This window comes from Panthera leo, chromosome C2 (genome assembly GCF_018350215.1).
Source record: "Panthera leo isolate Ple1 chromosome C2, P.leo_Ple1_pat1.1, whole genome shotgun sequence".
In the NCBI taxonomy this organism is placed as follows: Eukaryota; Metazoa; Chordata; class Mammalia; order Carnivora; family Felidae; genus Panthera; species Panthera leo.
The window spans coordinates 155,089,014-155,101,244 of record NC_056687.1 but is presented as its reverse complement, the minus strand read 5'-3'; positions in this window follow the sequence as shown (position 1 = coordinate 155,101,244).

Sequence of the window (12,231 nt, the reverse complement as noted above, 5' to 3'; positions counted from 1 at the left end):
TTTGGTGAACTGACTCTTATTATTGTGTAATATCTTTCTTTATCCCTGGTAAATGTTTATGCTCTCATGTTTTCCTATTTGATATTAATATATCTACGCCATCTTTCTTTGGGTTAATGATTGCATGGTCTAGCCTTATTCCATGCTTTTTGCTCTTAACCTCCTTATTTATCTGGAGTGGCTTTTTTGGTAGCCTATGCTTCAGGCATATCTATTTGTACATTTATTCTGGCAATCTATCTCTTAATTGTACCTAGAACACTTATATTATACATACTTATTGCTATGTTTGTATTTAGATCTGCCATTTTATTGTTTGTTTCCTGTTTGTTACACCTCTTTTTTTCATGTCTCCATTTTCCTTTCTGTTTTCTTTTGGAACACTGTTTTCTTATTTGAACACATTTATTAGGGGCGCCTGGGTGGCTCTGTTGGTTAAGCGTCCGACTTCGGTTCAGGTCATGATCTCATGGTTTGAGCCCCGCGTTGGGCTCTATTCTGACAGCTCAGAGCCTGGAGCCTGTTTCGGATTCTGTGTTTCCTTCTCTCTCCGCCCCTCCCCCACTTGTGCTCTGTCTCTGAAAACTAAATAAAATGTAAAAAAAAAAAAAACCCACAACACATTTATTATTAAAAGTTAATGTAGCTGCTATCTTTTTATATGGATTTCCTTGCATAAGAATTATTTTGCTCTCTTTTGTTTTTTAGTGGTTGTTCTTCACATAATCTTAGTGGCTTTGCAAAATCTGCTTAAAATCACTGCTTCTCCCTTCCAGGGAAGGCAGAAACCTTACCACCGTATAGTTCCCCCACCTTTCACTATTTAGTTTGTAGTTTCTTTCATTGAAAATTCCACCAATCTTACAGTTTTGCTTTCAGCTGCGGTGGTATGGTAAAGAACTTCAGGAAAGTTCTTTTATGTTTACCTAGATACTTCCCTTGCGATTTCTCTTTTTTCATGACTGAAGCTCCTATTTTCCTTCTTTCTGATGTCATTGACCTTCCCACTGAAGAAATCCCTTAAGTCTTCCTTTTTAGAGTAGGTCTATGGCAATGCGTTCTTTTGGCTTTCCTTCATCTGAGAATGCAGTAATTTCGGATTTATTCCTGAAGAATATTTCTCCTGGATACAAAATTGTAGGCCAACTATTCTTTACTTCCAGCATCTTAAAAATGTTATTTGACTTTGTTTCAGACCTCGTTTTCCATGAGAATTCTGCAGTCGTTGGAGTCATGATTTCCCTGTAACTCAAACATTCTTCTTTTTCTGGCTTATTTCTAGAATTTTTCTTTGTCTCTGACCTTCAACCATTTTTTTTTAAGTACATAGCTGGGTATCGATTTCTTTGCATTGTTTCTGCTTGAAGCTTGCTGATCCTCTTGAATCTGTAGGTTTATATCTTTCAAATATTTATGAGAATCTTAGCCATTATTTCTTCAAAGAGTTTTTCTCTAAACTGTCCATTTTCTTCTCCCTTTCTGGGCCACCAGTGACATCGATATTTGACCAATGAATGAAAGGTCCTGAGAGTCTGTTCAGTGTTTTTTAATCTTTATCTAATTTGTTCCTTTATCTAATTTGTTTGGATAATTCTTTTTCATCTATTTTCAAGTTCACTGTCTCATTCCTCTGTCATTTCCATCATGCCATTGGGCCTATTCTGTGAAGTTTTTACTTTAGACTATTGTATTTTTCAGTTCTAAAATGTCTATTTGGTTGTACTTTATTTATTTATTCATTTTTTTGTTTTGAGAATTTCTATCTTTCTTTTTGTTTAAAGAGTATTTACTGGTACTTATTTGGACATTTTTTATAGTAGATGCTTTGGTGTCTTTGTTAAATAATTTCAACATTTTCCTCATTTTCTTCTTGTCATTTGCTAATGGACTTTTTCCATGCAAGTTGAGATATTTTTTTCTGGTTCTTCCTGTAATAAGTAATTTTGACTTGTATTCTGAACATTTTGAATATTATATCATGAGACTGTAAGTCTCATTGAAGTCCTATAAAGAACACTGACTTTTTCTAAAGTAGGAAACATGCCTGGTAGAGTTTGAGCCACAAGTTTGGACTAGCCTCCTATGAGCGTGTTTTCGACATTGCTTCCCTTTGTAGAGCTCTTTGGATCTATCCTCTGACTGTGTCCCCACATGCCAGTCTGGAACCTGGCTTGTGGCTTTTATCTTGGTCAGTTCTCAAAGGCATTGGTGTGCCATTTGGAACTAGATCCACAAGTTGCAGCCTGGCGATGAGCTCAGGAATTTTTAAATGACGTCACCATTTGCTTTCTTAAGCTCCTGCCTCTCCGTGACCTCCTTGACGTTTTCTCTGGGGCTCTTTTCTTCAGTTGTAGCCAGAAATCTGGGGCTATGGTTATCCTGCTATATTCTGGAGGCCCCAGGACTGCAGTCTTTTCTATGACCACCTGGTGGGAGGCCAGAGAGAGGAAAAAAAGCAAATGTGGCTGAAACCACTGTTGGAAGCTCGGACCGTCTTGGAACCATCGACTCTCATATTGCCGAGGTGGTTTCCTGGGCCTCAAAATTTTAGGTGTTTGCAGTCTCCCACTGCTGCTGTACCTTACCACCACAGAGGCCATGGCAGGATTACCGCTGGGCCATGAGAATATTCATTTTTCAAAAAGGAATAATGGGTATTTCATCCACTCAGAGCATTAGAATTCCCCTTCCTGATCCTTTAGCAAGAACCAGTGGGCTTCTCTCCGAGCCCTTTCTGTTCATGTTGGAGACCAGTTCTGCATTTGGGGCTGCTTGGAATCCAGGCCAAGGAATACCAGAGTGGGGGCAGGGACGGTAGGCTCATTGCAGGTTCAGTGGTACTTTGGGAGATGGTCTTCTTCTTCAATTTGGCTCCTATTGTTTACTTTTTGGAGCTGTCAGATCGCTGCCCCATGCCTTCTATCCAGGTGGAGTGATATGGCTGTCTTCCATGGAATTGAAACTGATCAAACACACCCATTAGACTCTAAACCTGGTGTACTGTTTTCTCCCCATTTCGCCATGATGATGTTTTTAAAAATTACCGGGAATGGAGATCTCCTTCCTTACTTGTTAAGTGAAACCCACCCCATAATCCTTTAGCTATTCTAAATATCCATTTTAATTTGTTAGAAGTTGGTCAAAGTTATTCCGTGACATCAGCTTTCAGCTGTTCTTATGCATTCTTTGGGAGTCCCTGGTAGCAAAGGCCTTTGGCCCTCACCACTTCTTTATCTAATACCGGCTTTGTAGAGGCAGAGAACCAATCCTCTCTGTGTGGCTGCTCATTCACGTGCCTTACCTCACATAACTGTCCTTACCTGCTCTCTCGAGCTGTTCCTGTGCCTGATGGAATACAAAAAAAATTTTGCTTATTAAGTTCCGTAAGATGGAGCATCTCTTTATTCATACTTCCTACAGTTATCTGTCACAATTTGGTACACTGAAGAATTTAACAAAGAGCTTACCAAACTAGAAAAGAACGAGTTGGAGAAGGGGATGGAAAATCAACCTGCCCTGTCTCATAGGCCAACAGAACCCCAACCGACCCTCTTATAAAAATAACTAAAGAACACATCATTCGTTTTAGCTTGAGATTTGGGTCATAATTAAGCTATTACTCCCTTATGACTTGTGATAGATTGAAAAATTGGTGCCAATTCTTCATCTTTTAAAAAATATCTGTGCCCCTTTCCCGTGACTTTGTAACTCCTCAGGGGATGAAGTCTATTCGCCTACTGCTTAAATCTGGGCTGACTCCAGAACTTGCGTCGGCCAGTAGAATGCGGTAGATGGAATGCCTTGCCCCTTCCAAGCCTGGGCCAAGAAGATCTGCGTGCTTCTGTTCACTCCCTGGAAACCCTGCTGAGTCACCATGCTAATGAGCTCAGACTCACCTGCAGGAGGAGGAAATACCATATGGACAGGAGAGGAGCCATTCAAGCTGAGCCCCGTCTCCACCAAATCCAGTAGTTGACATGGACTCATGAATGGGCCCAGCTTGGACCAGCTGAGCCAGGCTCAGATCAGCAGAAGTCTCCAGTCACTTCATAGTCATAAGAGCATTAATCCAGCGCTGTGTGAAGCCAACAGTTTTGGGTGATTTGTTCGGCTGCAAAATCTAACTGACATGGGATAAGAACTACTTTTATCAATTGACAAGAACCTCTATTCCTTCCCAAACACACACACACACACACACACACACACACACACACCAGGGATGAAGGGGGAGAGAGAGAGAGACAGAGCACACAGAGAGAAAGCAGAATGTTTGCAATTGAGTCACGCTTGGAAACACCGTTCTGCAGTCCCTAATCAGACGGATAATGGTCCGGACACCTTTACAAGTCTGCCAGTCACTGTCAACACAGCTCTAGGAAACTGACAAGTTTTTTCATATATTTTATGGCCCACATTCTGCCATGGTAGCCATAATTGCCATTGGAATGCCATATAAATGCCATATATCCCTATCTTCAGCACACATCTTCCTTCTGAGAGAAAAAGGAGACTGACTTGCACAGAATGACTTTGTCGATGTTAAGGAGGAAAAGAAGCCTGCCAGTGAGACGACGCAAAACGGGGCTGCCCAGCCTCTCATTTTGTATTCTCAGCCCTAATTAGCTCTTTTGGAGCAGATTGTTTGCAATGAGCTCCAGAAAATTGAGTACGATTTACTCAAGGCAAACAGGGTTCAGTTGTTAACCTTTCCGTCTCTAACGAGGCAACATCTTAAGGATGAACAACAGTAAACAAGGAAGCTTGTCAATAAGAATCAAGACTGTGCCAGGATCCAATTTTACACCAAAAACAAGTCTCTGGAGAAAACTTCTCCGACATGAAGTGACAGTGAGGGAAGTGCTGTAAAAAAAAGTATCATTCTCAACTCGAGACTGACAATTCAATTTTGGGGCGTCTAATGTTGGGAGGCAATTTTAAAGCAAACAATGTTCCCATTCTGCTGCAGAAGGTACTGAACACAGGATTAGAACAATGTGACAATAAGATAACCAACTTCATAGAAACGTGACGGTGTTCTGGTAGAATTGAGAGTTTTAAATATAGTTTTAAGTGTAGTCTTAGACATGAACTATGCCATTAATAACACAGGTGATCAGACTGAGTTGTGGGAGTCTACACTGATGCTTTTCCTGCAGGTGAGAATCTACAGCCAAGACCTACTGCTCTTCTAGCTGAGCCTAGAAATCACCTATATTTTGCTAGGTATACTCAACCTCCTTATCTTTTGCCACGGTGTCCTCTCTATCTGGACTATCTTTCCCGACTTTCATAGTCTGGCAAAGGCCTGCTAGTCCTTAAAGTCCTAAATCAAATCATCCCCTTCCTAAAGGTGACTGAATCCCTGCTTCATGTCTGTTTTCCAGGCACATTTTACATCTGGGGCTCTCAGTAGACTCTTAGACAGTAAAAGGCAACAGCTGGACCATCATTTCTGAAGCCTGAGCTCCAAAGTCATAGCTGTTTGGGATAAATTAAGAAGAAACCTACATACCTTCTGTAAATCTCAGAACACAATTTTCCCCCCATAATTACTTAGAGAAAAAATTTGCAGAGAGAACATTCAGATTCTCACCAAAAAGAAGAAAGGAATGAACAAAAACCACATTGTTTTTATCATAGATCCTGGGGCAATCTTATATCCAGATTCGAAATTGAGTTTATGCTCTTGATTGACTGAGGACATGAGGTGTTCTACCGATTGCAAACTTGGCTACACGTATTCCCGTCCTGCACCAACATCCCTTCATAATGTGATTTTGCAGCTTCTCTCAACAGGAGGTGAAGTCTGTTTCCCCGCCCTTTCAATCTTGATTGAACTTGGAATTTTCCTGATCAATAAAACCCTGCGGGAAGTCATTCTGTCCTAAGTCATTCTGCCCTAAGCCCAGACCTCGGAAGACTTGAATTCTTCTGCTTTTCCTCTTGGGAAGTTGCCCCACTGTCCCGTGAACTGTCATGAGCTAGCCCACTGGAAGATCAGAGACCACATACACCAGAAACCAGTCAGCTCAGCTGGGCCATCCGAGTCCCTTCAACACCCCAAAGGACCTAGCTACTGAACAAAGATGCATAAGTAATTCAGATGAGACCAGAGAAACAATCCAGCTGCACCCAGGCCAAACCAGTAATCCACTGAGATGTAAACTACACAGTCGGCTGTTGTTTTAGGTCACTATATTTTGAGATGGTTTATACTCAGGAAAAAAATTAACTGACACAAATAATGAAATGTGACATGTTGATCTGGTCCTACGGTAGATGGGCCCTGAAGGCTTTTTTTTTTTTTTTTTGACTCTTGGGTTGTTCAAACATTCTCCCCGGGTTTCTAGATTGCTGCCTCTTTTGTTTCTTTCCCAGAGGGTATTCAATCTCTTGAATCCCTCTGCTTCTTTCCTCTTCAACCTTGACCGTCTCTCTCTAGATTTCAGCATGGGTTCTCTGTTGTGTTTCAAATTGTTTTTTTTTTCCTCCCTGTACATGGTCATTGGGAGTTTCCAATTTATTAGAATATGGGAGAAAATGGCTTATACAAGACCAAATAAATACAAGACTACCTTTACACTGTTTTTATGCTAAAAAACAAAGCAGTCAACCAAAGTTAAGTTCCCACTTCATGGTTTTTAGTCACATTGCGAGTGTTAGCGGGCTCCATTTGTATCCTTTGCCCCAGGATGCCTTTGGAGAATATGGTTTTGTTTTGCTTTGTTTTGTTTTTGAGAGAGAGAGAGAGAGAGAGAGAGAGAGAGAGTCTTAAGCAGGCTCCATGCCAAGCATGGAGCCCGATGAAGGGCTCAATCTCACGACTGTGAGATCATGACCTGAGCTGAAATCAAGGGTCAGACATTTAACTGACTGAACCACCCAGGTGCTCGTGGAGAATATATCATATTCCTGAGGTGCGATGAGGTAAGAAAGACACAAAATTCCTACATGCCATACTTTACTTTTAGTATAAACTTTTGAGTCATTAGAAGGGAGTGGTTTTCATTTACTACTATCCCCCTACCTTGCCACTCAGTGGGCCCACTAAGTGGCAAGGTAGGGGGATAGTAGTAAATGAAATTTATTATTAGTAATTTGGTGGGTTTCAGAGCCAACAAATCAATTTAAAAAATATATTTTGTCCATCCACACACATTTAAAATATCGATACTGTCCATTTGTCCTCCAGAAAGTATCGATGTACATTTGTACGTATGAGTATTGATTTCTTCCCCTTCTCATATTGGTTTTTTCTCAATTTTTTATTGTGTATTAGTATATATACCACATATGTATAAACCATAGTATTTGCCATTTTCACCATTTTAAATGTACAGCTTAATGACATTAATTAAAGTTATAAAGTTGGATGACTATTGCTAATATGTTTCCTAAACTTTTCATTACCCCAAATAGAAGTTCTGTAACTATGAAGCAGTGAAGTGTGTTGTCTACCTTTCCACTGTTTTTATGCTAAAAAACCTCTAATCTGATAACCTCTAATCTACTTCTCTCTATATGAATTCATTCCTTCTAGATGTTTTATATAAGCGAATTGTATATGTATTCTTCTGTGTCCGGCTATGACAAGATTCCTTGTTTTGTGGCATTTATCAGAACTTCATTTCTTGTTATGATTGAATAATATTCCATGGTGTGTATATATCACATTTTGTTTATCTATTCATCTGTAGATGGACTGGGTTGTTTCACTTTTTGGCTATCGTGAATAGCACTGCAGCGAATATTCGCATGCTTTTATTTTTTAATTTTTTTAACGTTTTATTTATTTTTGAGACAGAGAGAGACAGAGTATGAAAGGGGGAGGGGCAGTGAGAGAGGGAGACACAGAATCGGAAGCAGGCTCCAGGCTCTGAGCCATCAGCCCAGAGCCCGACGCGGGGCTCGAACTCACGGACCATGAGATCGTGACCTGAGCTGAAGTCGGACGCTTAACCGACTGAGCCACCCAGGTGCCCCTGATATGTTTATTTATTTTTGAGAGAGAGAGAGAGAGACAGAGTGTGAGCAGGTGAGGGGAAGAGAGAGAGAGAGGGAAACACAGAACCCGAAGCAGGCTCCAGACTCTGAGCTGTCAGCACAGAGCCCAACGTGGGGCCCGAACCCACGAACGATGAGATCATGACCTGAGCTGATGTCAGATGCTTAACCGACTGAGCCACCCAGGTGCCCCTTGAATCCCTGACTTCAATTCTGTGGGTGTATACTTAGAAGCATAATTCCTGGGTCAATGGTAATTCTATGTTTAACTTTCTAAGGAACTGCCAAACTATTTTCCATAGTGGCTGCATCATTTTACATTCCCACGAGCAAAAGAGAGGGTTACAATTTCTTCACATCTTCACCAACATTTAATTTCCATTTTTTAATTGTAACCATCTCACTAGGTATAAAGTGGTATCTCATTATGGTGTGTTTGCATTTGTCAGATTGCTGAGTTTTTTCGAAGACTCCACATTTGGTTTTGTTAAGTGATCTCTGTTGCTTTTCTGTTTTATTTATCTCCATTCTAATCCTTACTATGTCTGTCCATCTGCTAGCTTTGAGTTTAGTTTGCTCTTCTTCTGGTTCCTCAAGATGTAAAATCTGAGATCTGTTTTTTAAATGTTTATTTATTTGGAGGCGGGAGCAGAGAGAGGGAAAGAGAGAATCTCAAGCAGGCTTTATGTTCAGCACAGAGCCCAACATGGCACTCAATCTCAAGACCGTGAGATCATGACCTGCGCCAAAATCAAGAGTCAGCCATTTAACTGACTGAGCACCCAGGCGCCCCTGAGATCTTTTTTTAATGTAGACATTTACAGCTAGGACTTTCCTTCTGAAATTTGCCTTTGCTGCATATCATAAGTATTGCTATGTTTCATTTCCATTTATTGCAAAGTATTTTCTAATTTCCCTTGAAGTTCTTCTTTGAACTACTGGTTGTTTAAGAGTGTGTTATTTTAGAAATGCTTATTTCTAAATTCTATTTTAAGTGTATCGATGTTTTCTTCATGTATTTTGGGGCTCAGGTGTTTGGTGACATATATATATATATATATATATATATATATATATATATATATATATACATATATATACATATATGTATGTATATAAATGCTATATCTTCTTGAAGAATGGATTGTTGAAGGAAGGCTATAGTCAACGATTCAAGTGACTTTCGGAAACTATTTTTTGCAGAGACTGTATTCCTTGTCACTCGAGGTCACTGACTTTAGTTTGTGTTTGCATAGTGTTTTGACAGAGATGTCCTTGAATATCAGGAGCTAAACAAACAAACCAAATTTCTGCTTATCCTTATTGCCAGTCTAAGGGGTGAAACATATTATATCATCGTTCTCATTTTTATTTCCCTGATAATTCGTGAGGTTGTGTCTTTTTTCTTAAGTTTATTAGGCACTTCACCAGTGGTTTAGGTTTTTTTAAATTTCTTATTCATTTGTAGAATTTCTTGATGGTCTTCATTTGAATTCTTTGTCACATGTGTTGCAATTATTTTTTTTCCACCTGTCAATTTTATTTAAATGTTTTACTGGTGTTTGTATTGGAAAGAATTTTATTACTTTTATGTAATTAAACTTAATATTTCCCCCTATGGCTTCAAGTTTTGTGTTTTGCTTAATAAGGCCTTTCCTGTCAATATTTTCTATAGCAAATCTAATTTCTTGTGTATTAGCTTCTTAAATAAATAACCACTTTTAAATAAATATTATTTATTTACATTTTATATTCCCTTATGCCATACTACTGATTTTCTTCAAATGTCTGGGGCTTTTGGTTTTTTAAAATCTTTCTTTCTGGGACTCCACACACATTTATATACTCCAGCCTGTTTTGCAGTGATCACAGGGAAGGTGTGGGTGAGGTTTATTTGTGTGATTCCCCAGCGGCTGGTCTTTGGAGGCACCATGTTCTCTGTGATTTCTGGATGGGACCACCCATCTGGGTACTCCTCTGCCTCTCCAACACAAGCACCCACATCACTGCCCAACAGTTTCCGTCACCAAAGCGGGAAAGATCAACCTGTATGAATTTAGTTTGACCTAAAGTCAACTTGGAAGGTGGTCTCAGCACCCCTTTCTCCTTATTTTATCTTTTACTTCTGACACGAAGAAGCCTTAGAAATGCTTTGTACGCCTGTCCTTCCCTTTGTGTTATTTGGTCTGTGGTCTCCTCTGTCAAGACGACTCTTTCTGTATTTTACTTCCATAGATCCTTCAACAAGTGGGATTCACCAAGGAAACTACTGTTTATTGCTAATGTTATAGCGTGACTTGCTCTAATACAGTTTCTTTACGTCTTCTCTAGGGAAGTAAAAGATACAGACGTGTGTTCTCAGACTAATATCCTGATCTAATTTCCTATGTATATTCTTATTCTTACCAGATATTTTTGTAATAGGACTTGATGCTCTTGAAAAGATTGCATTTAGAAAAGATGATAAAAAATACACAAAGGAATGGGGTGCGGGGGTGAATAAAAATTGAAAGAAAAAAACAAGAAATTAGTTTTGTTCCTGTAGGAATTCAGGCCATTGGTAGGCTTGGGGCTTCGTCCGGAAAACAGATGGAAAAGTCAAGGTCTGTCAGGAAACTGACCTTTGACTCACCCAGAAGTAAGTTTTCTGGGGATAGTTTCCACATTCACTAGAATCTAGTGAGTCCAAAGATGCTTAGCCAGAGTTCCCAGAAGATTATGCATCTTCTGGATGCACCTGAATGGGAAAGTGGTGGTTCTACAGGAGTCAGAACTTCTGTCTCCAAGGATGGAATCATTGATGGCAGCTGGGCATCTGAGAGAGGACTTTGAGATTCCCGGACACCCTTGCTTTCAACTGAGAATGTACAGCAAGGTACATTTGGTATGTTTCCATATCCTTTTCTGGTCAATGAAACCCATAGCCTAAACTGTGTCTTTGGGTATCTTTTGCTATTTCCATAACTGTCCCACAATGAGAGTCTTTAAATGATTCGACATGTAACACTCTCCTTTGGAATAGAGGAGATGCATATGTGTAATCTTGTTTCCCCATTTTTCTGAAAACTCAAACTTGTGATCGAAATGTAAGAGATAAATACACTGGTCATTCAGAGTTTGACCCTTTCTGGACAAAAATAAAAGAAATAAAAATACATGATGTCGTAGAGGCAGGCCCCAACATTGAAGATATGCTTTATAACTGCAATGGTAGACACCTCGATATCTTCTCCTAGCTTAGCCCCAAATTATGCTCTTTATAACATGTTTATACTCCTATTATTCTATGTTGATAGTTCTCTAACTGTATTATCTGTACAATGTTTGTCTCCACATCAGATTACATGTTCTATGAGAGAAGGACATGTGTCAGATTTCCCTTTAAGGGAACAGGCTGTGGCTAGGCCAGGACTGATGAAGTGATTCATAAATAACCACTGAATTTCCTTGCCAATAAATAAACAATTGATTATGTCACCTTTTGTGGGTGTTGTAGGTGAGGTTCCCCAGCTGCTTACCTTTGATGTAGGGCTTTTGACTTGACCCTTTGTGAAAGTAGCTACTCTTAGATGAGCAGAGGATCCGGATGCTGGATGATAGAGAAAAGAGGAAAATGTCCATGATGAATTTCAGATTCCTAGGATCCTCATAATAAGGCATGATAAAATGCCACCCTCAACCAAGGAATTAAAGGACACTTTGATCAGGAATTACCCATTCTAATTACAGGCCCTCAGTTATCCCGAATGGCTCCCAGAAATCCAATTATTCTTTATTTATTCATCTGTAAAAGAGTGAAAGAAGATGCTAGTGTTTCCTTTAATAGGGTTAAAGAGAGTTAAGAGAAAAATCAGATGCTAAATAAAACTGCTGAGACAGGAAGTAATTCAGATATAATTCTTGACATATCCGTGTGCATTTAACAACAGCTCACATCTTCTGATCTCAGTCTACTTTCGAGGATGGCTCAGCATCTTCACGAGCCAGTAGCTTTATGATTTATTATTTTTTCCAAGTTCTAATCCACATTGTATCCCTGAGTTACTTCTGAGCAAATGTCTTTTCTCTTCTGTGCTTCAATAAATCCCACCATAGAATTGGGTTTACAATAGAAACTGCTTGAAAGAAGAAATGAGTTCAAAACTTGAATTAAGTCTCCTCAGGTAAAAACAAGGTTTTTTTGTTTTTTCGGTTTTTTTTCCCCCCTCCATAAAGAACCTTGTT